The sequence below is a fragment of the Balaenoptera musculus genome, chromosome 10 (assembly GCF_009873245.2).
Source record: "Balaenoptera musculus isolate JJ_BM4_2016_0621 chromosome 10, mBalMus1.pri.v3, whole genome shotgun sequence".
Lineage (NCBI taxonomy): Eukaryota > Metazoa > Chordata > Mammalia > Artiodactyla > Balaenopteridae > Balaenoptera > Balaenoptera musculus.
In genome coordinates, this window is record NC_045794.1 from 13877072 (window position 1) to 13894233 (window position 17162).

Sequence of the window (17162 nt, forward strand, 5' to 3'; positions counted from 1 at the left end):
TGTCAAAGTAGGTAATTCAAAAAAAGAGGTAAAATTTGCATTATAATAAAAGTGATAAGAAAATGTGTCAGATAGACATAATTCTTTTCTGGGACTTCCCTAGTGGCGCAGTGGTTAAGAATCTGCCTGCCAATGCAGGGGACACGGGTTCGAGCCCTGGTCCGGGAAGATCCCACATGCCGCGGAGCAACTAAGCCCGTGCACTACAACTACTGAGCCTGCCCTCTGGAGCTCACGAGCCACAACTACTGAAGCCCGTGTGTCACAACTACTGAAGCCCGCACACCTAAGCTCCACAAGAAGAGAAGCCACCTCAATGAGAAGCCTGAGCTCTGCAACGAAGAGTAGTACCCACTAACTGCAACTAGAGAAAGCCCGTGCTCAGCAGCAAAGACCCAATGCAGCCAAAAATAAATAAAATAAAACAAATTAATAAAGAAATAGAAATAATTTTTTTCTAATTATTATACATTTTATATAGCAAAGTCTTTTCCTTTTCTTTCAGTGTCATGATTTTACTGTTTTAGCCAAAACAGCCAAACTCTGCTTTAGGCCCTACACCAAGTAGTAATTGTACTAACAGTCATGGGTCACATGCTTTTTGAGAATAGGCAAGGACCTTAGCTTCCCCAGAGCATAGCTAGTATTTTTAAACATTTTTTGAGTTAGACTGAACACATTTTTTTTTCCTCTGCTTTAAACGTCTCAAGCACCTAAACCAAACTTATCAACTGAAATTATAAATATTCCCAGAATAAATATGCGGCACACATATGAAGTGTGAATCTATGCTAGTTTTCCGTTTAACCGAGAGTACCTAACAACTTCGTTCACAATATGGAGTTATTTGGAGGGTGGGAATGAAAAAATGAAATATATTTCCCCAGGCAGAGCTGTGACTTAAAATGAAGTCTTCTTTTTCCCAGTCCCCTCTTCCGCCCTTAATTCACCACAAAGCTGTTGAGCTTCAAGTTGTTAGATATTTAAATCTTATGGATTGGTAATATGATTAGCAGTGTATTCTTTTTAACAAAATCTATTACAATAACATTTGAGCATTGTGCCAGGGCCATTCATCTCTACAACTATAATATGTATTTACAAACCCCATTCTTTTGATGTTCCCATAACCCCTCATAACCCCACCATTTTATATGATTAATGGTTACACTGGGAACAAATTAACTGGTTTGGCCTGAATGTTAATTTTTAAACAAATCTGTTTTTACATAGATGGATCTCTTGGCACGTTTGAGATTCTACTATGCCATGGGGTTATTGAAAGAATCCTGTGGATGGATTTATTAGTCTCTCTTTTTGACCAAGTAAAACATCTGTTGGATCAGATGGCAGCTTTGTGCCCCCCTCTGCCACTCCACCCCCTCTCACTGCACCCTTGTGTAGGGTATGAGCACCAGTCCCTGACTTTCTCAGCCTTTTTCTCAACCTTTGCTCTCCTCCCCTGACCCCCCAGGCCCTATATTCCTAATCCTGCTTTACTTTTTTTTCATAGCATTTTTGCCACGTGGAAACACGTATTAACTTATTTATCTCTTTCCTGTCTGTCTCTTCAATAGAAAATAAGCTTCTCAGAGACTGAGGCTTTGTTTTGGTCACTGCTCTAACCTGTGCCCAGGAAATACAATACAGTAAATATTCGTTGAAGGAATGAACAAAGCAAAGGTTTTCTTGGTCTTTATTAATGTAATCGATTTAGAAATTCTATTGTTGTTGTCTCAAGTGGTCCAGTCTAAAATTATACTTAGAGAATAGTAGATCAAATTAGAGATTAACTGAGGAGCAGAATCAAGGTGTTATTTAACTGTAAGTGGAAATCTGGGAACCAAGTAATCTCAGGAGTCTAATTGAGAATAATCTTTAAAAGCTTTTGGTATACTCTTTCTGTATCCTAGAGAATGAAGATCTGAAACCCTTGAAAAATGACACATTCACATTTGTATTTCCATCAGACAACTTTCTTAAATAGTAATGTTGACTCTATTTATGACCAAAGACACCCCTTCACACCTAGCTACATCTCACCTGGGTAAGTTGGTATAGCTAAGAATCAGTCCACCTGCCATTTCCAGAATAGCTAAGGAACTAAGGAAAACAGCAAGATCGTTGTTTTCCTCACTTAGTAGTTTGGCTATCAATTTATACTCCCAAATCATTAAAGATTATCAGAGAAAAAAGCAAATCATGAATACTACCTCCTACGGGGTACAACTGGGAAGCTAATAAGTGAGCAGAGAACAGAAGTCATGTATCCCAAGACATACCTTACCAATTGCAACTTATATGGTCAAAATCAGCTGATGCATTTTGTAAGGTAACCATGTTTTCCCAGGAGGCCTGGAGACTTACAATTGTATAAGCATTCGTATAATTTACATATATTTGCATACCATGCTCAAAACTCCTCCTACATTCACATATGTAAAATATAGTATCAAATAAAATCTTACAGTAGTTGCAGTCAGGTCAAATATTCAGGAAGTCTAGAAGAGGTAAGGTTCGGAATGGTCAGTGGACAGTGGACCAGCTTCCTGAACTCCTTCCTTAGATGAGGGACAGTTTCAGAGTAAACCAGAGAGCACAGCTAGAATGAAAGAGGGTCAGAATTAATACTGCTCTTGAAAAGAGTTATGTCTGCTAGTGCCAATATATGGAACATTGATCGGTTTGAGGCACCATACTAGGTCCCCTAAGGATTGTTTTTTGAGATCCTAGATGGTACTGAAGTAGAATTCTGTTTCCACATGGAGTGTCGGTGCCAGAATCTTTATACAAATGAACTGCTTATTACTTTTCCACCATTGCCTTCTCCCTCTTCCAAATAATACCAACATATACACTTAATTCAGAAAATCAAGCTTTGGCTTAAAGTTCTTATTAAAGCTTAGAAAAAAATTACTAGTATATAATTCTGAGGTTCATAATTTCCCTTTAAATAAACTATGGGTTAATGTGTAAAACCCCCTGTGGATTTTTCCCTTTGTTTAAATAATATCCTGTAATTCAAGCCAATATACTTTACAATAGCATGTTAAAAGCAAATAGGAAAGCAGTTTAGCTCTAAATCAAGGTTCCTCCATCAGTGTTTCTACACACTCTGGATATTTTCTGATACAAAGCTTTGGTCTCTCCTTTCATGATGTTATTCTGCAGTAGTAAAGTAAGTAACCACAGCTTCATAATGCTAAGCACTCCAGTGGGAAACACAACAGAGTGCATAAACCAAAGTATTCATTTCATGAGGTTTTATTAAAAGCCTTCACCTCTAAATTGAGCTGTCATACACTGTTGGGAAACTTTTTACCACAGTTTATTTTAACTATGTAAAACATTAAAGGAATGGAATTTCTTCCGCTTTTCATATAACGGACATGACCTCTCTTGCACACTGTAAGCAATCTATACAGCATTTAATCAAATTGGCTGGAGAGTAAAATCAGGCCATATGTTTTCCCATTTTCCCCAGTTTTCAGAAATGACCCCAACCTCGTTTAACATGCTGTAGATTGTCATGTATACCCAGTAAGTTCTTTGGCATTCTTAATGAGAAGCTATACTGCATGATTAAAAGATATCCTTCAGAGGAGAAGGACATTGGGTAATTTATAAATCATTCATTTGTGACACAGCTTTATACAGCATTTCAAGGAACTGCATTAACTGCTTTTGCAGTTTCCTCAAATGTTGCTTTCAGCTGACAGTGTCATAGGTCATTACTGATTTTTTCCTTATGTAAGCAATACTAACTTTCTATTAAAAATACTAATTTCCACCCTACTACAGTGTCTTTTGAAGTAGGGTGTATATTAAAAAAAAATCAAGTTGCTTTGAAATATTAAAGGAATATATTTAACTGAAGGGTTTTCAGACAGGTTGTTTTTCTGTATTCCTGATGACAGAAAGATTTTAGCCTACAAAGTCAATAGTAAATTTTATTAAAGTCATTATTTTCCTGTTACAGGCCTCATGCTTTAAACAAGCTACAGCTGACAATGCTGTCTTACATACTGTCATACTGTAAAATGTCCCCTCTTTATTACCGCAGGGACAACTCATTTAGAACTTTGAAAGTGTTTTCACATTGGAGTTGCTCATTTGCAGAGCTGGCCTATGGCTGTGTTTAAAGAATGTGGTTGATACTTTTTTCCTCTAAATATTCTAGGGAAAAATATAAACTTGCCAACACAATATTTTTTAGATAAAGATTAATGTCCCTTCTCCATAGATAAAATATATCTCAATCTTTCCAGATTAGTGTGCTCTGACTACTTATGACATTATTTTTCCCATTGGCCCGTTGTGTGTAAGAGCAAATCACTTGACATGGATATGAAATGTTTTCTTTCAGGAATTTTTACTTTCTCCCAAATTACATTCTTTAATGAATGAACCATCCTCTCTGCATCATCTTCTTGGTCAACATAATCTTGATTATAGGAATGTATAATGGTTAGAAATTGAATAATCAGCAGAAAACATTTTTTATGAAAATCAGAAATAATATGTTTATTATTTTGGAACCATGGTATATCATTCCAAGCGGTACCCATTTAACTCCCTGTATAATACACATTTTGTTCCACTATCCTTTAACGTATATTGCATAATTTTTAAATAGATTTTCTTTTCTTTTCCACATGCACCCAAGCCCCTACTTACCCATGTATACTGCTGTGAAGAGAACAGAAACAATCAGAAGAAGAAAAAATGCAACAACTTGCTTTTAGTTGAAGTGAGATGTGATCAACATCACTCAACCCACTCTTATTTCCCGAACTCTCTTCCTATTTTAAGATATTTCTATGAAGTACATCTATGCTGTTCAAGACTATCGAAGCCATGTGAAACTTTACTTTAAAGTCTTCAAACTGATGGTCAGAATTGCTAGACTAACCTTTCTTCCCTTTGGAGAAAAGAGCAGAGCAGGAGAGACCAGATGCACAGTTAACTCTGCATAGATATGGCTGTTCCTCTCCTCCGCCCTCACAATCTGGCATCGTTTCATTTTAGCTCATGCTACACTCAGACCCAGAGGAAAAATGAGAAGATGTGTGTAAACCCTTGTCCTAGACTAATAAAGACTTGATCAATGGCAAGTCTTTGATTTCAAATCCAGTTCTCTCCTGTTCGATCTTCAGACAGTAATCTTTGCTGCTGGTGTGTGCCTACATTCAGATCTTGCTGGTATCTATTTCTGTGGCCTTTTAGACCAAGTGAAATAGAATGGGGAACATAAAATGCTCTCCCTTGGAAAAGTGAAATAATTTATTTCAAAAATATACTGTAAATGAATAGCTAATAAGTGTCATCCTTATAAAAGAAGAAATATTCTTTAATTAACAAACATTTGCAATTTTTTTCCTGGTTTATTTCTTTAGTATCATACTGCAACTAAGCTATGTTTACATATTTTATATTTAAATCACTTTCATTCCCTACCACAAACACACACACACACACACAAACATACAATACAACCCACGACCCAGTCAATAACTATAACAACCCTCCCTGAATTTTCCTCACATCCCTTATACACAGTTTAGAATTCCAGCTAAACCACAGTCACTGGAGTTCCTATACCACATGGTGTGAACCTAGATGGTATCAAAATGCCTGATTTGTGATGTGTGTGTTACTGTTCACTTAAAAGTGTTTTCACTACCTTTTCTTATCAATGGAAAACTTTCAAGATATTTAAAAGCAATGCCTTTAAACCTTCTGGCTGCAATATAGCAAAAATGGCAGGTGGCTATATGAAAGAGGTAGAATACATTTAAAGGAAATCACTCATAGGGAAAAGGTGTAACATTGCTTAGAGTCCATTTATACACTTTCTATTGGGAAGAATTTGCTTTGGGATGATGTGGGATTCTTTCCATCTACCCAGTGAGAACATTAGCTGCTTTATAGAGCAATGTTGTTATTTTCAAGAAAGATGGAAAAATGAAACATTAGAAAACCTTCCTTGCAATAAGAAGAGATGAGTTCAGCAACGATAAATAGAGAGGCCAGAAGGCTAAAGTTAAAACCACAAATTACTTAAATAGAAAAGATTAAAATGCTTTACCATTAGGCAACCTTTTTGAGGAGCAGAGGAGAAGGAACCTAATGCTTATGAAGCATGCTTTCTGACTAATTAAGGAGAAGGAGAAAAACAGATTGTGCTCTCGCTCCTCTGAACAGGTTATCTAATGTGACTAATGCATACTTGTTAAAGGCACAGGGAGATGGTACTTTGGCATTCAGAGAAAAAAAAGGTGAGTATTCGTAATATAAGTCACTGAGACAAGTCTCTAAACCCTGTTTCGGTGAAAAGTTAGGTTCAGAATACAACTAAATAAATAATACAACTGGCCTCCCTTTAACCTCTGTAATTTCCATTTTGCTTCCTTTATAGACAGTAACTAGAGGGCCTCCTTTCTTCCAATCACTCTTGCATTCAGTGGCAGCTGGGAAGCCTCTATGTGGCATCAAGTTGAAGCCTTTACAATTGTGCCCATTAAAGATAAAAAAAAAAAATCCCCAAATTTATCACTCTCTAAAATAGTAATTTCTTATATTTAAGACTGTGGTCATAATTGCCATGTAAGTATGATAGTCAGACTCATAAATAATTTAGAACGAAATGATTGATTCTCAGCATGGACGTTAAGCTTATGTCTATGAGAGACAGTAAACACTTGTACTGGAAAATGGTAGATCCACTGTCACTATGTCACAGATTCTTAGCATCTTAAAGCTGGAGAGGAAGACTTCCCATTATACCTATGAAGAATTGAAGCCCTGACTGGAAGAATGACTTTTCACAGTGTTTGGTACCCATCAGCAGGGGAATAGATGGGGAAAGTTTCTTGACATATTTGAATCTCCACTAGGGACTCTGAAGTTGTAAGAATTAATCCATTCTACAATATGATTGTTGTTTCAACCTAAGTGCATCCTAAAAGTGAGGAAATATATGTGGTCCCAGAGACAGAAGAGGAAGAATGGAAATTTTCAGATATTTTTAAGCAGAAAGAATATTGAAGACTGGTGTCTGGGAGTCAAGGTAATCTCCTGCTTGGATTTTTTTTTTAATTCCAGAATGGTACACAGAGACAGAAATAGAAGCTCCCCTCATACCTGTTTCTGGCTATATTATGTCTAGTTATCATCTTTCATCATTGTTAGCTTTCCTTGGTCCTGGGAAACAATTAATCAGCGTTAATTTCTAATTGTGTACTCCTCTTTCACTTATCCTTCTGATCTTTGGGAGCTGAGAGAAGAGCATGGAATTGGATTGGCTGTACAGCTATTTGATTAATTGGTAGAAAATATTCATTAAAAGGGCAATGAAATAAGATAAAAATGTTGATTCAGTGTTTATAGACATAGCTAATTTGCAAATCATATTGAAATAATTTGTCATACAAGGCCAGTAAATCTTACTTACTGAGTTATCTAGAAGTATGTATTATAGTATATACAATATGTATATATGTGTATATATAAAATACATAAATATTTACATTATATTATATATTTATATTATAATTAATATAAGTAGTACTCACTGAGTTATACAGAGGTATAAAAAGTCTAAAAGAAAATATATAAACCAGTTTTACACTGATCATGGGAAATAATCTTTTGACTTATAAGTAAGAAGGTTCCATTTTGAAATAAAGAATGAACAGTATTCAGGGCCAGGGCCCATTTGTACTCTGTACCCATCCTTCCATACCTTGCTCTGAATACTTAAGACCCTGGAACTTCCTGCCCAGATGGTCCTAATTCTGCTTCTAAGGACTGCAAATCCCATTCCCTGGGCCCAGCCTCTCAAGGGCAGACTCATTCCTTGTTTAGGCACCTCTAAACCTGAGGAGCATCCAAAGAGTTACTGCCTGCAGAGGATATGCACAGAGTTTGATGTAGGTTGGCCTCAAACACATGTGCATGAAACTCCTCGTGGTATAAGACAAAGTCCAGGGTTGGAAGAGACAGGGGGTGGGAGATGGGGAGTGGTAGAGAACAACTGGGCAGAGTCGAAGGGCTGAGAGTTGGTCCTCCTCACTCAGCCATCACATCCCTGTAATAAATTCTGAGAACTTTGATGATTCTACTTTTAAACCTGGGCTTTCAGATTTTTATGGGGGTTAATTTTTCAAGATAGGTGATTATAACACAGTGTATTTAGGAGTTTATTAGGTTTATATAAAAGTTTTATTATAGATAAATAGTACGTGGGCTTCACAAATATTAAGAATAGGCTGGTAATAGGTTGAGAATTCTTTATTTTACTTAAGAACATAAAAACTTCTCTCTTAATAATTTTGGACATAATAGATGCACTTTAAAATTTCAAATCGACTTGGAGGAGGACAAGGAAGGAACCTCTCAGAGTTTAGAATAGGACCTATTTCTATCAGCAGATTTAAGAACCTCATAACAATGCATGGGCATTAAATAGAATATGCAGAAAAGTCTTGCTTCTGCAGTGGGAATTAATTAGACCCAAACTAGCATTGCTTCTGCTCTGCCAAAAAAATCTTAAAAGCCAGACACAATGATATCAAGCCATTTCTAAACAACTATACTTTATTAAAAAGCTCAAAAATATTTACAGGAATAGAAAATATTCAGCATTCAAAAATGTAAAATTCATCATGTGTAGTATCCAACCAAAAATTACCAGGCACGCAAAAAAAAACCCCCAAAACCCCCCCCAAGAAACCAAGAAAATATGACACATAAGTAAGAGTAAAACCAGTCATTTGTAACTGATCCAGAAGTGACATAAATGTTAGAATTAGCAGACAAGGACAAGAACATTAAAAGCACTACTATAGCTGTATTCTTCATGTTAAAAAAGTGGAGATAGGGAAATCAAGCTTCTAGAGATGAAAACTGCTTGAGATGAAAATTAAACTGGATGGAGTTAATAGCAGATTGAAAATTGCAGGAAAAAAAAACAAACATTAGTGAGCCAGAAGACATAGCAACAGAAACTTCCCATACTGAAACAAAAAAGAAACTCCAGTTTTAAAAAATGAATAGATATCGATGAGTTGAGTGGCAATTTCAAGCAGCCTATTGTATATGTATTTGAGTTCCCAAAAGGAGAAAGAAAAGAAAGTATTTTAAGAAATAGTGCACAATAATTTTTCAAGTTTTATTAAAACTATAAACCTACAGATGCAGGAGGCTCAATGGACCACAGGAACAAGAAAGGTAAAGAGAAGTACACAAAAAACATCAAAATCAAATTTATCAAAACTAGTAATAAAGAGGAAATCTTAAAGCATACAGAAGAAAAAGGACATGTTATGTACAGAAAAGCAAAGATAAAGACAGAAGTTTCTCACCAGAAACAATACAAGTTAGAAGAGTGGAAAAACATCTTTGAATTACTAAAATTTATCTTTGAAGTACAAAACAACTCCCAAACCCCATTAACTTAGAATTCTATACCTAACAAACATATGTCTCAAAAATAAAGTCAAAATAAAGACTTTTGTAGACATAAAAATAGTAGAAAGAATTTATTCACCAGCAGGTCCACAACAGAAGAAATCTCAAAGTCTCTCAGGTGAAGGGAGATAAAATGTGATGGGAATGTGGATCTAGACAAATAAATGGGGAGCATCAAAAATGGTAACTACATAAGTAAATATATGTAATTTTCTTCCTACTGTTTAAATCTTTTAAAAAGATAATTTACTAAACAGTGGTAAATAACTCACTTTTAAATAGTCATTGAAAAGAAATCAAGAGGGAATTAGAAGGTATTTTAAATGAAATGAAAATGAAAACACCACATATCAAAATTTGTGAGATTCCTTTAAAGCAGTATTAGAGGGAAGTTTACAGTTGGAAATGCCTACATTAAAAAAAGTCTCATTTCAAAATCTCACCTCTGACTTAAGAAACTAAAAACAAAAACAAAAACAAAAACAAATAAAACCCAAAGTAGGAAGGAACAAAACTGTGTCATTTGCAGAGACGTGGATGGACCTAGAGACTGTCATACAGAGTGAAATAAGCCAGAAAGAGAAAAACAAACATCGTATATTAACACATATATGTGGAATCTAGAAAAATGGTACAGATGAACCTATTTGCAAAGCAGAAATAGAGACACAGATGTAGAGAACAAACCTATAGACAACAAGGGGGGAAGAGGGGGTGGGATGAACTGGGAGATTGGGATTGACACATATATGCTACTATGTATAAAATAGATAACTAATGATAACCTACTGTATAGCACAGGGAACTCTACTAAATGCTCTGTGGTGACCTAAATGGGAAAGAAATCCAAAAAGGAGGGGATATATGTATACATATAGCTGATTCACTTTGCTGTACAGAAGAAACTAACACGACGACATTGTAAAGCAACTATACGTCAATTAAAAAAAAATCCTACTAAGTGTTTTTATAGGAGTTGATAATCTGATTTTAAAGTTTAAGTGGAAATTCTAAGGCTCTAGAATAGTCAAAGCAATTTTAAAAAAGAAAATCAAAGTCGTAAGACTAACACTGAGTTCAAGACTTTTTATAAAGCTACCATAATAGAGAAAGTGTTATAGTGATGTAGCAAAAAACAAATAGATCGATGAAATAAAATAGGTTAATTTATTAATAGCACCACACCCTTAAGAAGAGCTCAATTTTGACAAAGATGCAAAGGCAATTTAGCAGAGAAAGTATAGCCTTTTAAACAAATGGTGATAAAACAATTGGATACTGATATGCAAAAACATGAACTTCAATCAATACCTTGTACCATATATAAAAAGTAATTCAAAATGAATTATAAACCTAAAACTGTAAAAGCTCTTGAAGAAAATAGGAGAAACATTTTTGACTTTGGATTAGGCAAATAGTTCTTAAATATGACAACAGTAGCATAATTCATTAAAAACAATAATGATAAGTTGGACTTCATTGCAATGAAAAAGATCTGCTCTTTGAAAGACATTGTTAAGAGAATGAAAAACAGGATAGAGACTGGAAAAAAGTATTTGGATAACACCTATCTGATAAAGAATTTGTATCTAGACTATAGAGAGAACACTTCAAACCCAATAATAAGAATATAAATAACCCCAAAATTTGGACAAAATGTTGGATGGAAACTTTACCAGAGAAGATATATAGATGATAAATAAGCATAAGTAAAGATGTTGGACACCTATAATAATCAGGAAAATGAACATTAAAACCACAATGAGATAGCACAATATACATGAAAATGACTATGTTAAAAAGACTGACCATACCAAGGGCTGGTGAGGTTATGAAGCAACTGGAATTCTCATACAGTGCTGGTAGGAATATAAATTGATACAAGTACTGTGAAAACCAGTTTGACATTTTATTGAAAAGTTTAATGCATCATCATATGATCCAGTCATTCCACTCCTAGATATTTGCCTGAGAGAAATGAAGCCTATATCCAATCAAACACTTGTACACTAGTGTTCATAACAGCTTTAGCTATAATAGTGCCAAACTAGAAACAACCGAAATGTCTATCAATAGGTGAAAGGACAGGCAACTTTTGATATACCTATTCAATGAATTTGTTCAACAATAAAAAGAAATGAACATGTGAAACAACATGGATGAAACAATAATTTTGCTGAGCGAAAGAAGCCAAACAAAAACAGTATCTATTGTATGATTCCATTTATAAAAAATTCTATGCTATCAAAACTAATCTATCATGACAGAAAGCGTATATATGGTTGCCTGGGGATGAGAAAGGTTGGGAGGGGGTGATTCTAAAGGGGCGTGAGGAATGATTGATACATCCACTTTCTTGATTGTGGTGATGGTTTCTCAGGTATACACACCTGCCAAAACTTATAAAATTGAACACTTTAACTAGATAGTTTATTGCATGTCAATTACAACTCAGTTGACCCGTTAAAAATCATTATTGAAATCAGTTTGTTTATTATGCTTTCTCTCTCTCTCTTTTTTTGTTTTGTAGACACTTGGAAAGTCAAAATTTTGCATGCTTATTTCCTGATTTCTTCTTTCATAGGCCTTGCCTTTCCCAGATTAACAGAAGAATCCAAGGAGAGTCCATGTGGAGAATCTCCAGCAATTCTCACTGTTTTCTATATCTTAATTTTTATTTGTTATTATTAATGTGCCAGGTATTGAGCTAAGCATTTTATTTACACACTTTAATTTAATTTTCCTATCCTTTCCTTTCCTTGACTGTAACTCTCTGCCTAAGTTATCTTCCCCAATTTTCTAGGTAGTATGTAGACAAAAGTATACCAAAATTTAGGGTACTTTGCTTGCCATACTTTTCCTGGCCTAAGTGTCAGGTAAATAAAACAAAGTTTGGATTTTCTAAAAAATATTTTATAAGGCAACCAACAGAGAAAATATTAATCATGAAAAAGGAAGACGAAGTTAAGATTGCAAAATACAATTTTATTATATTGCCTAGAAAGTAGTTTAGCATATAGAGATTTCTGGACACATAAATCTGCATCTCTTTACTGTTCTCATTGTTCACTTACTTCTAGTAGGTCTTCTGAAATTGAAGATTATCTGTAGTTCATTATTAGTATTAGCTCTTCTCTTCAATGAATTTTGGTACATTTGCCTGTTGTTTTTTCTATATTAGCATCTGATCTAGTTTTTATTACTGTCCATTTAATGCTCTCACCTTGGGAACTCTCCACTCCACATCTGTTTCTCTTCCGTCCTATTTCAAATGTACATCTTCTGTTTATATTCGGAGTGTCAACTGAAATTCTTTACCTTTTGGTAGTGTACAGGTATAACACAAATCCATTGTATTTATAGGTTCTTCCCAACTCAGGTTACACTTCCTATTCCTCCTGAGGTTCTTTGATTCTTTGAAGATGTATTCAGGTGTCTCCCACTTTTAATGGAGCATGAGAATGTTTAACAACAAAAATCAAAATGTGATTTTTATGTAGGGAAACACTAACGCTCACATATAATTATCATAAGTCATCTCCCCAGAAAAAATCTTAGAGATAGTTTGCTTTTAGAGATGGGTTAAATCCACCAAAGAAGGCAAAATGGTTTATAAATGTAGAAAGAACTTTATTTCATTAGAGTTTAAGGTGATATATGGTACCCTAGTCAATACTAAAAACTTCAGTGAATTTTCTACTTTACCCTCATCTGCAAGTGTTTTTGAAAGCCATCAATTTGATGAGGAGTCATCCAATGTAACTTAGCTCACATTTAGTTTGATATAATAATATAGAAATTTTCAAATACAGATCTCTCAGCATTTTAGAAGTGGGTATATGACTGGTGATTGGTTACTTCAAATCTCAAGTGATAAATTTCAGGAAGAACAGAACTAATGAGTTTATCTGAAAATGATCAATAAATGAGGAACATATGCGTGCACCACACATGCCCATAGTAATTTCTTTCTATTTATCATCTGGACATTTCCATCACGGTCCAAGTGCCATGCAATCTAGTAATTCTGATTTTGAAATTGATTAAATCCAGCAAGTAGCAACAATCTCCAAATTTCATTCATGGAAAGTTCTATTTTTTAAGCTGCTTTTGTGTTTGTATGTTGTTATTCTAATACCAACACCCATTTTATTGGTTCTCTTGGATTCTGGATTTATGTTAAAAGCAAGTGAAAAAAAGTCTCAATATCAAGAAAAATAATATAACAACGATCTCAAAAGGCACAAATACAAATCAAAGTGATTTAGTGGATTACTCAATAGCAAAGTTGCCCTGAATAAGACAGTATGAACAATGAAGATTATTAAGATATAATCTTAAGAAATATGATGTTAACTCACAAAGTCAGTTGAGGCACAGGTTTTTTTTATTCTCACCGATACTTAGGTGGTAATTACTACCTTCAAAACATTTACATTCAAATGTGGTCTATACAAAGTTGTAATGCAACACTGATAACCAATATATTAAAATAAGCTACTAGGTTAACTAAATTTTTTGAAGGCTTTAGATTAAAGCTTCTTTTGGTATCTTTGCATACGTTTAAAACTCAGTATTTTAACATTGACTGCTAACTTTGTAGCTCTTCTCTGGTCGCCCCCCTCCACTCCCCGTTTTGGCCTTCTTATGTTTGCACACTTACAATTTTTAAATCTTATTTTATGTAGCATATATAGACTAGACAAAGCTCAACATAAGCTTCTGTCACTGCAAAATCATCACTTGTAGGTTAATAAGTAAAGATGTAATACATTGTATTTTTAAAAACACACTACTTTTTATAATAATGAATTCTATTTAAGGCACTTAAAATACATCATATTTTATAATAAAAATGTATTATAAAAATACATTATTTTTTATGATAATGAATTCTATTTAAGGCACTTAAATTTTGTGGCATTTGTAACAGATTAGTTATTAAATTACTTTAATACTACTGTGGAAGAGTGTTTTGATTAGCTAGGCCAACTTCACTTTCAATCTCTTTTGTCAATACAGAGTCAGGGATAGTTAATATATTTTTTCTCAGCCTACCTTATGAGTAGAAGTAATCATGTCACATATTTTTAGACAAGACATAAACAGAGATCTGGTTTTTTTTTTTAATTTCTTAATAAAAGGAACGGACTTTTTTGCTTCATACTCTCCTTCCTTTTTCCTACCTTGATCTCAACATGCTGAATGGAGCTGTAGCAACTGTCTTGTCACCGTGAGGTCTGGCAACAAGATGTGCATGAATCAATGTGCTAAGGATAGTAGAACAGAAAGACATGAAGATCCTGGGTCACTGATGGCATCACTGAGCAGTTACATCTCAACTTGCTCTTCTAGACTTCTTGCAATGGGAGATAATTAAACACATCTTTATTACTTAAACCTTTCTTAGTTGGCTTTTCCAATACTGCAGGTAAAACTATTCCTAATTAATACGACCATTTAACTTTTTTAAGTAGAGAAACTTATCTACTATTGAAATTTCAACTTACAAATTTCCCTTCATTTGAACAAAGCTATGCCTTAGAGAAAACAAGATAACTGTTCATTAATAGATAGGCTGGGTGGTCACACTTGGCTATTTTAACATAAGTCACAGAATGATTGATTAGTCAAGAATATGCTTGTTCTGTTTCTGCTTAGTTTTGAGGTACATCATATCTGATAAATGAAAAAGCATGAGTTATTTAAGGTGTTAGTTGGGTAGGTACATTTTGTTAAGGAAGAAAAAAATTAGAATAATTAAAAAGAAACTTGGTGAGAAAATAACGCTTTACAAGATTACGGAATAAATAATTGAATAGTAGATATATTCTGAAGAACAAATGGTGAATCATGAAAGATAGTAGAAAAAATGACTAGTTAAATGAAAAAAAATTCTTTTGGGTGTGTGACTAGAGGTTAGCAGCGATGTTGTGTGCCTATCAATTACAATTCAGGAATAAGGTTTGAAATTGGCTTGAGAATGTGGTGAAAATATTGCTGCTGGAAATTTGTTATAAATTAGGGTTGATTCACAAATTCAAGGCCCATTTTAATATTAACTGTTAAAACATGGCAGATATGGTAACTGCAAAATGGTTTACTTCACCCTTTAAATGATAGAAGACAGTGGACATGCATTATTTACCCTTCTTTCATCTTACTTCATGGAACTTATATGTAATAACTGGAAATCTAGTTGCCATCTTGGATTAAGAGAAAATCATACCCTCAGAATGATCATAATGTGAGCTTGCAAATTTAGGCACTGCTAATATAATTCTGGTTCTCTCTGTCTGTCTCTGTCTCTTTCTCTAAACACTGTTGAAATCTATTTTTTAAATGCACAGAAAAGAATTTATTGTAGCTGTATCTCAGCACACTGATTTGTCTGGACCAATCTCAGTTGTAGTGGATCTAGCCTCAGAAATTACCTAATTACTGCTATTGTAACATTTGGTAGTAGAATCTCTGCTAATTAATGTTTGACTGATACCTCACATTAATGTCTGTCAGCTAAAGAGTAAGTAGCTATAAATGTCTGCCACTAGTGAAAGCAGCTTAAGAGGCGAGGTGGGTGTGAGAATAGCTTTGCGCACATTGAAGAAACTTTAAGGGTATAACAGCATCTGAGATATGTCTGTTACCCATAAGTTTGTTTTACACTGTTACAAATCCACCTGTGTTAAAATTCTAAACATTATATGCCTGTTTAGTGAATCCTGGTTGTTGGCTTAGCCATCTGGAGGTGACTTAAGGGAAGGAAAAGAAGCAAGCACCTCCTTGTAGATATCTGTGGTAAAACCCTAGGCAATAAACTTTATTTTCACCTTTGCCTAAATCTGTTATTATAATTCAGATTTTAAATTAGGGAAAGGATTCCTCTTTGTGATTTTAGAATCCTTGGAACCTTATGCTCAGCAATCCCTCCCAAATCACATGTTTACCTTGCTAGAAAGGTTAGTGTACCTATATACTATTTACTCCTGTATGTAATTCTCCATCCTTAAGAATTTCCATTCTCCTATTTATGAACTGTAACTCACTTCTGTTGGTAATTAGAAAATGAGGAAAGATTGGAATCAAGCTAAAATCAATAAAGCAAATAGCCAAATAGAATAAGACTTTTAGAAGGGGAGCCTTGAGATAAAGGTCACCATGGGAGAAGATACACATTTATTCCCATTTGATCTATGTAGGAAAAACTGAGATGTTTGAGAGAACTTGACAGAATGTTTTGGCCTGAAGTAACTCAGTTATGACAACCACGTTTTGTGACTGGGGAGGAGAGAAAGGACAGAAATCTGAAATAGGGAGTGAAGTCACTTTGTCTCTAGGACTATAATAGGACACAGGAAACATGGCCTTCAAATCCTAAAATCAGAGAGTCATTAAATATTGATGAAGACAAAAATGGGGGAAATGTCTGTTGTTATAAATACTATCTACTACAAAACTGAAAATTTAAGAGTATATTTTGAAGTAGAGATGGAATAAGGTCTTAAAATGAATTTGGTCATCAAAGGAAGGTAAACTGAAGTTGACTAAACAGTATTCATTAACATTAATTTAAGGTATATAAATTGATATTTGGCAATTGGTAGTTTCTTAGTATGTTTACTGTGCTATATTAGTGAATATAAACTTTCCTTTATATTTTAAACATTCATAGATTTTCATGAGGATGCTAG